Raw genomic sequence first — 14,545 nt, 5'->3', positions numbered from 1 at the left:
TCGTTCTGCGGTTCCCTTGCCTTTTCGGCACCTCTTTTGCTTCTTTTCTTTTTGCACTTCTATTGCCACTTTCTGCACCCCTCTGGCCTCTTTCTGCACATCTTTTGGTTCTTTCTGTACTGCTCTTGCTGCTTTAAGCACCTCTCTTGCCTCTTTCTGCTCTCCTCTTCCCGCTTTCTGTGCCTCTCTTGCCTCTGTCTGCACCCCTGTTTCTTTTTTCTCCAACTCTCTTGCCTCTTCCTGCAGTTCTCTTGCCTCTTTCTGCACTTCTCCTGCTTCTTTCAGCACCTCATGTGCCTCTTTCTGCACTCTTCTTGCTTTTTTTCTGCACCTCTCTTGTTTCTTGCTGAAACTCTCTTGTCTCTTTCATTACTTCAATTGCTTCCTTCTATATATCTCTGTTGCTTTTCAGGACTTCTCTTGCCTCCTCTTTCTGTACTTCTCTTGCCTATTTCTCCACCTCGCTTGCCTCTTTCTGCACCTCTGTTGGCTCTTTCTTCACCTCACTTGCTTCTTTCTTCGCCCCTCTTACCTCTTTCTGCACCCCTCGTCCTTCTTTCTGTACCTCTCTTGCCTCTATCGGCACCCCTGTTCCCTCTTTATGCACATCACCTGCCTGTTTCTGCACCTGTATTTCCTCTTTCTGTACTTCTCTTGCCTCTTTCTGCATCTCTGTTGCTTCATCATGCACTTCTCTTGCCTCTTTATGCACCCTTTGTGCCCCTTTCTGCACTTCTCTTGCTTCTTTCTGTACCTCTCTTCCCTCTTTCTGCAGTTCTCTTGCCTCTTTCTGCACCTCAATTGCTTCTTTCTGCACTTCTCTTGACTCTTTCTGCACCTCTCCTGCCTCTATCTGCAACTCTGTTGGTTCTTTCTGCACTGCTCTTACCTCTTTCTGCACCTCTTTTGCCAATGTCTGCACCCCTGTTACCTCTTTTTTGCAACTCTTATGCCTGTTTCTGCAGTTCTCTTGCCTGTTTCTGCACCGCTCTTGCCTCTTTCTGCACCTGTTGCTTTTTTCTGCACCTCTATTCTTTCTGTACCCCTCTTGCCTCTTTCTGCACCACTCTTTCCTCTTTTGCAACTCTTGCTTCTTTCAGAAGTTCTGTTGCCTCCTTTGGTACCTCTTTTGCTTCTTTCTGCACTTCTCTTGTCTTTCTGCACCCCTATTGCCTGCTTCTGCAGCCCACTTGCCTCTTTTTGCAGCTCTCTTATCTGTTTATGCACTTCTCTTGACTCTTTCTGCACCTTTCTTGTTTCTTTCTGCAACTATCTTTGTGCACTTCTCTTGCCTGTTTATATACCCCTCATGCCTCTTTCTGTACCTCGCTTGCCTCTTTCTGCCCCTCACTTGCCTCTTTCTGCACCCCTCTTGCCTCTTTTTACACCCTTGTTCCCTCTTTCTGCACTTCTCCTGCCTGTTTCTGCACATTTCTTGCCTCTTTCGACACCTCTATTGCTTATTTCTGTACTTCTTTTGCTTCTTTCTGCACCTCTCTTGCTTCTTTCTGTACCCCTCTTGCCTCTTTCCACATCCTTCATCGCTCTTTGTGCACCTCTCTTGCCTCTTGCTGCACATCTCTTGCCTCTTTCTGCAGTTCTCTTGCCTCTTTCTGCATCTCTTTTGCTTCTTTCTGAACTTTCCTGCCTCTTTCTGTACTCCTCTTACTTCTTTCTGCACCTCTCTTGTAAATTTCTGCACCCTCTTGCCTCTTTCTGCACCCCTCTTGCCTCTGTCTACATGTCTACAACCTTGTTCCCTCTTTCTGTACCTCTGTTGCCTGTTTCTGCAACTCCCTTGCCCCTTTCTGCAGTTCTCTTGCCTCTTTCTGCACCCCTTTTGCTTCTTTTTGCACTTCTCTTGCTATTTTCTGTGCTTCTCTTGCTATTTTCTGTGCTTCTCTTGCCTCTTTCTGCACCCCTCTTGCCTCTTGCCTCTTTCTGCACCCCTCTTCCCTCTTTCTGCACGCCTCTTCCCTCTTTCTGTGCCTCTCCTGCCTCTTTCTGCACTTGTCTTGCTTCTTTCTGCACTTCTCTTGCTTCTTTCTGCACCTCTTTTGCTTCTGTTTGCACCACTGTTGCCTCTTTTTTTCCTCTTGCCTTCCCTCTGCTTCACCACTCTTGCCTCTTTCTGCACCCCTCTTGCCTCTTTTTACATTTTCCAATTTTCACCTCTGTTGGTTCTTTCTGTAATTCCCTTGCTTCTGTCTGCACCTTTCTTGCCTCTTTCTGCACTTCTCTTGCTGCTTTTTGCACCTTTCTTCCTCTTTCTGCACATGTCCTACTTATGTAGGCATAGTTAGAAATTATCATTTTAAAAACCTTAGCAATTCACTGAAAGAACACAGGTTTCGGGGACGTTATAGTTAGGCTGACATTTCACTCGTACAAAACCAGAGAAATTCAGCTGTTACAGTTAGCTGAGCTATTTATACCTCATGCCCCTGCAATGCACTGCTGATGATTGCCCCTGCAATGCACTGCTGATGATGTCACATATTACATCAATCATGACATGGTCAGTGACATAATTCATGACATCACTGATGACATTTAAAATGACATCACTGATGACATCATCCACTTAATATCTGGTGCACTGCTTCACACCCTAATATAACCTTTCGTGCACCCATTCTAAAATACAGACTACCATTCTCAAAACCATAGACACACCTATACCAGTTAGTACATACCCACTTACTGATTCATAGGTGGACACACATCCACTCACTCACCCATACAGTCACTCATTCACGCAGTCACTCATCTATACAGCCACTGATATTTGCAACCATATACCCATACAGACACTCACACACTGCTACTCACCGATAGAGTTACTCACATACCTAGTCAGTATTTACTCACCTATAGTTATACACACACCACTTCACTTATTCATAGATACTAACACATACTTAATCTCTTATACAATCACTGACACAAGCACACACTCATCCATACAGTCACTCTCACAATCCTCCCTCTCACATATAGTGACTTATATACGCCAACACTTACATATGCTGCCTTTCACATATGTAGTTACTCACACATACCATTGCGATATCCACTCACTCACGAACAGACATACGCACCCCCACTCACTTATACAGCCCCTAGCTCATTCACTCATGAACCCATACACCCAGGGAATCACAAACTCACACATCCATGCAGGGAGTCACACACCCCCCCACCCACCCACAAAGACACTCAGGCACCCATACAGGTACTCAGACTACCATCACCAATCCATGCAGCCACTTACACACCAGCTGACAGACTGATGCAGACATTCATACAACGTAGTCATTAACCCATGCATTCACTAAGACACGTTCAATCACTCACTGAGTAATGCGGGGACAAATGGATGTTGGTGCGGACTCGTGGATTTCCTGCTGCCACTCACAATAGTGTCCCAATGTTTGCCTGAAACAAAGTTGTCCCCTTGAGCCCCCTGGACCGCACCAACCCCCAAGGTAAAGGGATTCCAATGGCGGGGGCAAGTCCGGGAATCCAGCTTCGCCCAACGTGAAGCACCATGGCTCCAGCACCGCTGTATCTTCTTCCCGAAACCTGGAGGTGGGCCTGGGTAAGTTTCAGTAACCTGAAGTACGAAAAGTCCGCCGTAGCAGCAGCCAGCAGAACCCAGGCCAGCTTAGGATGCGGGGGCCCCTGTAGCGCGATTCTGCCGTGCGCTCATGACAATGAAGAACAAACTCCCAACAGCAAGAAGAGAGCAGAGGCCCGTAGGGGAGTTCAGGAAACTTCTTTATTTTGACAATTCTCTTTAAATGGCGGATGCATTTCGGCATGAGTTTTGCCTTCTTCAGCGCCTAGAGAGATATAGGGGGTGTGGGTGAGAGCCGTAGTTATGAAGTGTCCTGCCGCACACCGATAGGGTGACATCCGACTCCGCCCCCGCAGCTGATGATGCAGCTCACCTGTCGACTGGAGGCCTGCCGTGTGGACTACAGGACCCAGAATGCCGCGTTGTGGCTTGGTGAGTAATGCGGGGACAAATGGATGCTGGTGCGGACTCGTGAATTTCCTTCTGCCACTCACAATAGTGTCCCAATGTTTGCCTGAAACAAAGTTGTCCCCTTGAGCCCCCTGGACCGCATCAACCCCCAAGGTAAAGGGATTCCAATGGCGGGGGCAAGTCCGGGAATCCAGCTTCGCCAAACGTGAAGCACCGTGGCTCCAGCACCGCTGTATCTTCTTCCCGAAACCTGGAGGTGGGCCTGGGTAAGTTTCAGTAACCTGAAGTACGAAAAGTCCGCCGTAGCAGCAGCCACCAGAACCCAGGCCAGCTTAAGATGCGGGGGCCCCTGTAGCGAGATTCTGGCGTGCGCGCATGACAGTGAAGAACAAACTCCCAACAGCAAGAAGAGAGCAGAGGCCCGTTGGGGAGTTCAGGAAACTTCTTTATATATATAAAAATGTGTGTGTGTGTGTATATATATATATATATATATATATATATATATATATATATATATATATATATATATATATATATATATAATATATTATATTTATCTATATATATATATATATATATAATTAGTTTTTGTTTTTTAGTACAAAGTACGCCGCACTCAGGAACTTGGATTATCTTATTTTATTAGCACAGATCCCAAGTCTGTCATACCGACGAGTTTCTCACGGTAGGTGGCACTACTTTTTACATCTGTATTTAAAGCATTACGTCTTATTACACCTTCCCATTGATTTCTGGGAGTTGTAGTTTCAACAGAACACCTTTTGTGACAGAATATATTTCTACATTTGTTTTTTTGACCACAGTGGGTTGTACATGACTTAAGTTGCCATTCATTTGTAAATCGTTCAATTGCACAGAGTATAGGAATTCAATGTTGCCCATCCTTGGTAGGAGATGACAAAAAATCCTATTTAAATTACTGTTTAGTATGTTATGTTGATAATAGTGCAATGTATTCAATGTATTTGTGGAGGAGTGTGGCTCAATGGTTAGAGCGGCAGACCCTGATGCAGAGTTCTGGCCCGGGACCAGGGTTCAATTCCCGCCTCGGCGGGTCTTGGGCTCAATTTCCTCGGACCTGACAATTCTCAACCTCGGTGTCTATTCTAATCATGGGCCCCACGCTGCAACTCTGGGCAATAGCTTGCTTAACCTCCACACCGGCCCCAATAGCGCTAGGATGCCTGGCTTCACCCTGGGGGTGCCCAGGAGTGGACACTTCACAGGGAAAGCCAGGAAGGGTTCCACAGCGGTATGAGTAATAGCGCCAGGAAACCGCTTGGTGACAGTGCGCTCTACAAATACCTTGACATTTACATTTACATTCACTATTCGTCATAAAATCAAGGGTATTGTACCCAATTATTTCCAAACTGACAATTTACACAGTACTTTGGCGTATATATATATATATATATATATATATATATATATATATATAAAATTCCTAAACTTTTTAGAAACACTCAGCCACCGTATAGTGTGAAGTACGCAGCAGGGGCAGAGCGCACATACACCTGTCGTTAGGTATGAGTCCCAACCTGTGTAGCTGGGCTGGGTTACGATATAGCCTGTGCCGGTATTTAAAATGTATGAGACGAAGACGATAGTTGGGAGAGAGTTTCTTCGTCTGGTTACAGCAGTACAGCCAATCAGCCTGGGAAATATCTACACCCAACTCCTCACCCCATGCCGCACGTGTCGTGCTCTGTGGAGATGGCAGTGGTCAACAGCTTAAGAGCATATAATTTTGTTACCAGCTTGTGGGGAGTGGGGCATGTGTATATAAAATCAAGGGCAAGCATCGAGGGTGGAGGTTGGGGAAATGTTGGGTGAAGCTCCTTACAAATAGCCCGCAGCTGATAAAAGAGCAAAGTGTCCAGCGGACCGAAGGAAGCAGGGAGAGAAAAAATGTATTTCCGAGGTAAAGATCCGCCAATGTCGTCAGGTCCATGCGGGTGGCATGTTTAGACATGCCAGTTGGTTGCAGAGGAGGGAAGCCAGGATGACGAACAATCGGCATGGTGTTAGCCAATAACATAGGGGCGTCGGAAAAACGGCACAGTCCCAACCAAGCCCAGCGTAGGGTCTCGACCGTGTCCACTTCAGCCCCTGGTCGGGGCAAACAGGGCGGTGTTCAGCGGCCAAGGGGTTGCAAGGTCGGCTTTGACCGCAACGTGCGGCTGATAAGGGGCGGGGTGAACCCAGAAGTGTAGAAAGCTGGACTGTGTGCTTAAGGCGTAAAGTTTAAAATCAGGAGCGCCCATACCACCAACCGACATAGGGAGAGTGAGGATTTCATATGCAATCCTGGGCTGCTTGCCAGCACACACAGGAGAAATGATCAGAAAGCGAATTTTATGAAAAAAATGGGCAGTTAAAGGTATGGGGATATTCTAGAAAAGATAGAGGAATTGCGGGAGAACCAGCATCTTTGCAATGGCTATACGACCTGCCAGGGACAGGGGGAGCCGGTTCCAGTGGGGTATTTTAGATTCAAGCCAATCCACCGGGCGTCCAAAGTTGGCCCTCCAGGGGTCGTCTACGTCCCTGCTCAGCCAAATCCCCAGATAACGCATGGGGCCTGAAGCCCATACAAAAGGAAAATCCGGTGTGAATGTCTTGGTGGCATCTGTAAGAGGGAACAATACTGACTTGCTCCAGTTCACCTGTATGCCAGGCAATCCACCAAATCTATTATCTCACGTACCAGGGGGCTGAGGTTATCTTGGGGGTGGTGGACATACAACCTGATGTCATCCGCATACATAGAGACCAGGAGTGCACAGGCCAAAAAAACAATGCCCTTCTGAGTATGGTGTTGCCGAAGTCTGGCCGCGAGCAACACCATCGCAATAGCGAAGAGCATAGGGGAGAGCGGACAGCCCCGCCGAGTGCCGCATTCAATCAAGATAGGATCCGACACCTGACCGTTTATCCAGAGACGTGTGGAGGGACGAGTATAAAGGAGTGATATCTTGCGGATGAAAATGTTACTAAAGCCAAGGCGCGGTAGAAGGAAAAATAGAAACGGCCACTCAAGTGTATCGAATGCCTTTGTGGCATCAAGTAGCGCTGCTACCACAGGGAGATCAGGGTTGATTTGACGAAGAGCCGAAAAAATGGTCCTAAGGTTGTGAGAGGTGGCACGGCCAGGGATGAAACCGGACTGGTCAGGAAGGGCGATGAGGGGCATAAGGAGGAGCAGCCGGGAGGCCAATAATTTAGCAAAAATCTTATTATCAATGTTAATTAGAGAAAGGGGGCGATAAGAGTCGCGGCAGTGAGCTGGCTTGTCCGGCTTAAGTAGTAGCATGATCATCGCCTCCCGGAGGGACTGTGGGAAAAGGCCATTGTCAAAAGAATCATTATACATGGCAGCCAGAAGTGGCACCAGAAGCTTAGCAAAAGTCTTATAGAACGAGGCAGGAAGGCAGTCGAGCCCAGGACCCTTATCGTTAGGCAGACTATGGCAGCAAGTATCTTCTCCTAAGAGAAGGGCTCGTCTAAGAATTTACGATGGTTGTTGTATTTCTATCTAGGACCCTAATTCGATATTCCTAATTTATGCCCTTGTATGGCTATAATAAATAATATCCTTATAAAGGCATAAGAATCATATCCATATTTAGTCATAGCCCATGCAGTCCAAATTAAGCAAGGCTACTTCCCCAGACTCCTAGAAAGTACAACGCGTTCTTTAAACAAAGCAAACCTCCAGCAACCTGGGAAATCCCCATGCTTCTGTTTTGATTTGTCCTAGAACTCCTGCGAGCACTGAAACAACGGCCAGTTCTTAGTGACATCTTTATTGACGTCTTATGTCCAACCTTACCTCAAACCCGGCACCTTTCAGCTATAAATATACCAATGTTGCCTTAAGCAAACACACAGTGGTTTGGAGCAGAGCGGCTATCTACTTGCCCGAGAGCCCAGCTGATGCGAGAGCCCACGGACGCCGCCCCTCCCTTTTGACGCATTGAGAAAGACGCTGTCTTTTTCTCCAGCCGAGAAAATCCAGCTCCGGTGTTTCCAGCCGCCCTTGCGGGTTGCTGGGATATCGAGTCCTGAGAGAGAGATACCAGACCTCCTGCTTTCTATTACCCAGGTACGGAGCTGACTAAACCCTTAAGAGAATTCTTGATTCAGATTCCTTGGCAAAACCCAACTTAACTTAAACTGCTACTTACTCCTTCCCACGTTTTAAGCTTAGGTCAGGTACACCGGGGTAGGCGTAGATTAGAAGCACCAGTTGAGTACGTTAGTCAATGTTTTTATGTATGTATATATTTTATCCATTTTAAAGTATCATATGGCTAAGAAACCATAGGAATGCTTTTACAGTATTATTTCATAATACTACTTTTACTGTACGCACTTTACTTTATATTAAGTATTGCACTTATGGCAATTCATTTCTCTTGCATGAGAAAGAAGACTGTTCAATAAATAACACCTTTTATTGCAAACGCCCGTCTCTCTATTTCTCTGCACTCTGGTGAAACTAAGTATGCACGATTGACTGAGTAAAATAGCTGTCTATTGTTTTCACACGACTCTAGAGATGCACTCTTATTCTGAGGGAGTAAAGTTGTCATGTTTTATGGTTGTCCGAAGCTAATCCCTTCTTGTCGATCCAGGGAAGTTAAACTCCTCCTTGTTTATTCAAGACAGTTTCTAGTAACCTCTGAGCTAGCTGGCAAAACTAATTAATCTAATATAGTCAGTAGAGACCTAGTCGACCTCAGTCCTACGTCTACACTGCTGTTTATATTATTCCAATGCGCAGAGCCTATTGGGAATATAGGAACTACACAACATTTGGTAAGACGATAATCCAACGCAATACACTAGAGTAACTCAGTCGTGCTTTTTCACACAGAACCCTTTTTCCCGTAAATACTCCAAAAGACGTCTGGAGTGGGTAAAAGGTTAAAATCCGCCGGAACTTAGTAGGAAGAGATTCCTATGTATAGTTTTTGGTTTAGTCAACGTTGAAGGATACAGTGTTCCAAAATATTGTGCACCTAATCTTTGTTTCCCTTGAAACTTGATCTGCAACAAAACTTTCTATCAGTAAAATGGTGGAAAGTGAAGACGAAAGGGAGACAGCTAGAATAGCAGCTCAACTCCTAGCGGATGACACAAGTCTCCAAGAAAATGACCCGAATGTTATACTCATTCCGGCAAATATAAGAAGAACTATAACTATTAAACTTATAGAAAATGGACTGACATCACGAGGTGGTACAGTCATATTCATGGTAGAGGCCCATGAATATTGGCAGACAGAGGTATTCTATTCATGGATACACTTTCCAGCAGCAAACGCTGTAACAAAAGAATTCTACTATTACAAAATAGAGGAACCTCCGGATGAATACACTCCTTTCGAGGAGGTTGAAATCCCACTAAATTACCAAGAGCACCTGCTCTGGTTTAAAGGCGCCCTAAAACATAAAAATCACATCACCAGGCTCGGTCCCCTAGGTAGACCAGGAGCCACGTGGCCAGTTCTAGCCAGCTACACACCACATCCAGACATTGATAAAATGTCAGTCCGGGAGCTCTTAGCTCAACTAAAACTGTTAATTAAAATACACAGACAATTGGTCCAATATGTCATGAGGACTTCAACAGTCCAACCGGCAATAAAAATTCCAGAGACCACCTCTCACCAGGGGAACACAAATAAAATCACACCGCAAAATATACAATCAGCCATTGGCAAAGTACCTACAAAACGGGAACAAATTCCATTCTGGTTAGCACAAAAAAATCACTCAAATAGAGGCAGTATTTCCTGATACTACGCCCACTGAGAAACACAGAATTCTGACTATCTATCTTCCAATGGGGATCGCACCACATGTGGAGGAGTGTGACACTTGGGGCACAGTCTTTGCTTCGATTTACACAAAAACACATGGTGTTCCGTCCCTGGAGGTTATACCAGACGTACTAGGACAGATTCAAAATGAATACGGTCCAGAACCTGCTTTAACTCTGGGTATGAAATTACTGAAAGACTTCAAGCAGGTCTCGGCTATATTATTAGCCAACATAAAAGGAGAAGCAGCATCTGTGGCGATCCGCCAGAGATTGAAAGAAACAGATATAGCAGACCAACCATTTGAACTTGCCAGAATCATAGAAAAATCCTATGAAGAATTAGGTAGAGATAGTTTGGGTGGGAAACCAGTAAAACCCAAACTTCTTGAAAATCCTGAAAAAACATTTATTAAAAATAATCTAAACACTCCAAAAAAGAGTTGGGATGGAAAGAAACAATCCACTCCCAAAGAAAAACGATTCCAGTCCAGAGGAAGGTCTCCTCAACGGAGAGAAAGATCTCCGGACCAAGGAAACAAGTCTCCCCAGAGGGAGCCCTCTGAAAAAAGATACAACCTTAGAGATAGGAATAAATTGAGAAAACCTGATAGATATCAAGATATTGATTCACGTCCCTCTCGATCTTTTCAGACTTCCTCACAGAAATCGGAAAGAAGAGGACGGTCAGAACACAAGGAAGAGCACGTCAAGTCCAAAGACAAGGAACCTGCTCATCAAAGTAAAAAATTACAATTTCCAAGAAAGAATCTAGCCAGTATTAAAATAATTAAACATGCCGAGGATACTGAGGACACAACTGAAAAACGGAGAGTGGGCCCAGACAATGCTAGACAGCGCAGCAGAAGTGACAATAGCTCGCAAGATCTTGATGAATCTTCTGGAGAAAGTGGACACGAATGAATACATTCAGGTGGAAACTGCAGATACCAGAGTTAGCAAACCTCATAAAATATACGAAATAACATTACGTATAGAGGGGGACAAGACTAGGAAAGTAAGGGGTCTCTTTTGGGGTAACCTTTCGAAAGGCTATGACATTCTGTTAGCTCAGAAAGACTGGCCACCAGAGTTTGTCAGGGAGTGCCCTCATGGCGAAGAAATGATTATGCCTGCCTTCTCAAATCATATTTCAACTCATAAAAAATCTATATATGCAAGAAAATGGGCAGTGGCCCAAGCTCCTGCATTATACAAAAATCATGTAGGATGGGATGAGGATTCTCCTCACCACAAAATCCAGTTAAAAAGTCAACCCACTGCACAAAGGCAGTACCCAGTTAAACAAGAAGCTAAAAAACAAGTCAGGGAGATTTTAGATTAACTTGAATACCAGGGGGTGATTGAAACATGCACCTCACAAATGAACAATCCTTTGTTTCCTGTCTCCAAGCCAGACGATTCATATCGTCTAGTTTTGGACTACAGACACCTAAACTCCTGTTGCAAACCTTTTGCAGTGCAAAACTCACACAGTGCATCACTGATGAATAACATCGTGCGCAAAAAATATAAAACGACATTAGACATCTCTAATGGATTCTTTTGTCAAAACATTGCACCTGAAAGCAGGTATTTGACCGCTTTCTCAATAATGGGGTCTCAAAAACACTTCTGTCGACTCCCACAAGGATTCAAGAATAGCCCAGGATTATTCTCAGCAAGAGTAACAGAGTTACTACAAATATATGATGATGAAGCATTATCTTATGTCGATGACGTCTATCTCACAGATGATGACCTGGAGACTCACTTGAAAAGAGTGAACACCATAATACTTGGTTTCGCAGCTGAGGGTTACAAATTCAACTTTAAAATGTCACGAATTGCCCATCTAACTGTCCTATTTTTAGGATATGAATTATCAAGTGAAGGCAAAAGCCTAGCAGACAACTTCTTAGAGAAGTGTGCTGTACTCCAAGCACCTAAAACGCTGAAGAACTTACAATCAATACTAGGTTTCCTGAATTTCGGAAGAACATACATTCTAAATTATGCAGAGAGGGTTAAACCTCTCTATGAATTAATAAAACCTGATTTCAAACCAATCAATTGGACTCAGAAACACACAGAAATTTTAAGATCATTGCAAACAGACATGTTAGCTAAAACAAAATTGCAAACTCGCGAAAACATTCGCAACCTTGTAATCCGAGTCATCCCAGGAAGATGCGGATTCACGTACCTAACCTCTAATGAGGGAGAAACTGTACCAATAGCTTACAAATCTCACTTGTACACACAAGCTGAAATGAAATTCAGTTCTACTGAAAAAATTCTAATAGCGGTTCAAACTGCTGTAGCAAAAGAAAGAGCCCAAGCCCAAGGCAGAAGAATAACTGTTTTAACAGCAGAATCAGCCCTTGAGGCATTAACAAGCCCACGCAATTTGACTGCTGTGGCATTAGATCCAAAATGGATACAATTGGAAAATTCTCTTGCTGCAGAAGACGTGAAATACTATTTTGACCCGAAAATGAAAAAACTAGAAAATCTAGAATATGAAGAAGAATATCCTCTGCCAATCCAAATTCTGCCTCTCGAACAGTACACATGTGTAATCTACATGGATAAATTTGCACAACACTACGATGTAGAGAAGAAATCCTACAACGCAACGTGCGCGATTGTTAAAGGTCGCTGGCGCTTTGGTAAATTCAGACCAATAGTCACCAAAACTGAATCACTCAGAAACTGTTCAACTTTAAGATCTTTAAAGATGGCGCTTGAAAATGCCGATCGCGTATTCCCCACACTGATAGTGTGCAATTCGCATTACTGCGTCAAATCTTACAACAATGACTTGCAGAACTGGGTTCAAAACGATTACAAAGATGACACAGGTGCCACAATAAAGCATAAAAAGCTTTGGGAACAGGTAGTTCTTTTGCAGAAAGAACTACAAAAGACTCACGTGATACATACACTGAGTCATCAACGTGATGGCATTCACGTTGCAGGGAATTCATTGGCTCACAGAGCCACAGCGGAAGCAGCTCAACCGGCTTCCATAGCCACAAAAAAGCGTTCAGAAAAATACATAGACGGAGAAACTATGCTGGCGGTAAAAGCATCTGTAAAAGGCGACTGTGCAGCATTACCTCTGAACTATCCACTCAGTAATACACACATAATTGATGCAAACTCCGTTCCTTTTGCTCAAATCCCTGGAGTGGGGGATAGAGTAATTCCAAACACGAACAGGAGAGTCTTTTTAATAGCAGACGCACACATGGGATTGGGTCTAAGGCACCGAGAGATCAAGGAATCTCAGAAAGAATTACGATCAGAATACTGGTGGCCGGGGATGAGCCTGCAACATTACAAATTTGCAATGGGCTGTCCAAACTGCAACAGAGATCGCAGTCGCGAATCGACCGGAGTATTGCCAGGACCCTTCTATTAGAAAGCATAAGGCTATCTATATACGCAAAAATCCAGCAGGAGAAATGCGTCCCATAATATTTAAGACTAGATTCACTTAAAATGCAGACACCAGCGCTCGGCTGACGCCAGAACTGTTATAAAAGATGTGCGAGTCTTTATCGGCACATACACAATTGGCATGCTACATTCTGACCGGGGTCCTGCGTTTAGCTCTAGGGCTTACAAGGAGGCCATGGCCAGCATGGGCATTGCATTGCGGTACTCTTGTCCCTTCCATCCTAAGGGAAATGCGGTAGTGGAAAGAAAAAACCGGGACATAAAGCAATCTATAACGGCGAGGGTATTAGGTTCGGGTGATGGGTGGGTCCAACATTTTAACAAGTGTCCAACGTAGTCTTAATAATCTGCCAAGAAATTCTCTAAAAGGTCTCAGTCCATACTAACTATTTTTCGGTACTAGAATGTACATTCAAGATCTTGATAGTCACACTTCAGTGGTAGAAGAAAAATGCTTTGACATCAAAGACCGTTTGGCTGTTTTACAGGACTTAAATGAAACAAGACGAAACCTGAGTAACATAAAATTAAAGCAACAGCCAACAGCCACTGAAGAAAAACCACCTGTCCCAGCAAGACCTGTCTGGATTCCAAAGATTGGGGATCTGGTCAGAGAGAAGATCGCGGTGAAGAAGGAATTTGGGCCTTCTTACAGAAAAGCAGTACCTGTCTTAGCTGTCAGCGGAACAAGATCAGTTGTACTACCGCCCCTTGCTGGTAAAAAGGAGAACCAAGTTGTATCCATCGACCTGGTAAAACCACAATCATGTGGCCAATAATAAGTAGTAGGCCCAGTGGACTCCCAAGAAATAGCAGAATACCAAAATTTGCTACAATCCAAGAGGTTCAAACTGAGAGACTAATCACATTTGATAAACCTGCAGTGAATAAAAAAGGACTATGCAACAAAGCCATGGAACTTGTGCCTCTTGAAACCCAAATTGCAACAGTTCGTCAAGAAACACCAGTCTACAATGATGTAGCCTCAGACTATGCTAGCGAAACAAAGAAAAATCCAAAAGCAAATGAAAATCCGGAAGCAATTTCAACAATTGACAGAACTGCATCTGGCTACTTCATCAATTTCGATTACTTTTCTGATGATCCAAGTGAACATGAAGTAACGCCAGCAACAAAAACTTTCAAAGACAAAGTAACTGAACTCTTTCATCAACTCAAAGAAACCTATCTGATTTCTCCATGGATTGAATTTTGGATTGTGTTAGGTGTACTTTT

At 44.2% G+C, this 14,545-nt stretch overlaps 1 protein-coding gene across 5 annotated transcripts in view; it reads left to right on the top strand.

The window, feature by feature from the left end:
- Positions 1–14,545, top strand: part of MPPED1 (metallophosphoesterase domain containing 1) — an 881,293-nt gene that overhangs the window by 107,003 nt on the left and 759,745 nt on the right. The window contains exon 3 of one of the 5 annotated variants that reach the window (XM_078673874.1): positions 4,594–4,679. The exons of the other annotated variants lie outside the window; for them this stretch is intronic. The gene's annotated coding sequence lies outside the window, so the exon portion shown is untranslated. The remainder of the gene's footprint in view (positions 1–4,593; positions 4,680–14,545) is intronic. 5 annotated transcript variants of the gene reach the window in all.

Source organism: Lissotriton helveticus, chromosome 1_1 (assembly GCF_964261635.1).
Source record: "Lissotriton helveticus chromosome 1_1, aLisHel1.1, whole genome shotgun sequence".
NCBI lineage: Eukaryota > Metazoa > Chordata > Amphibia > Caudata > Salamandridae > Lissotriton > Lissotriton helveticus.
This window is presented reverse-complemented; position numbering and strand designations above follow the sequence as displayed.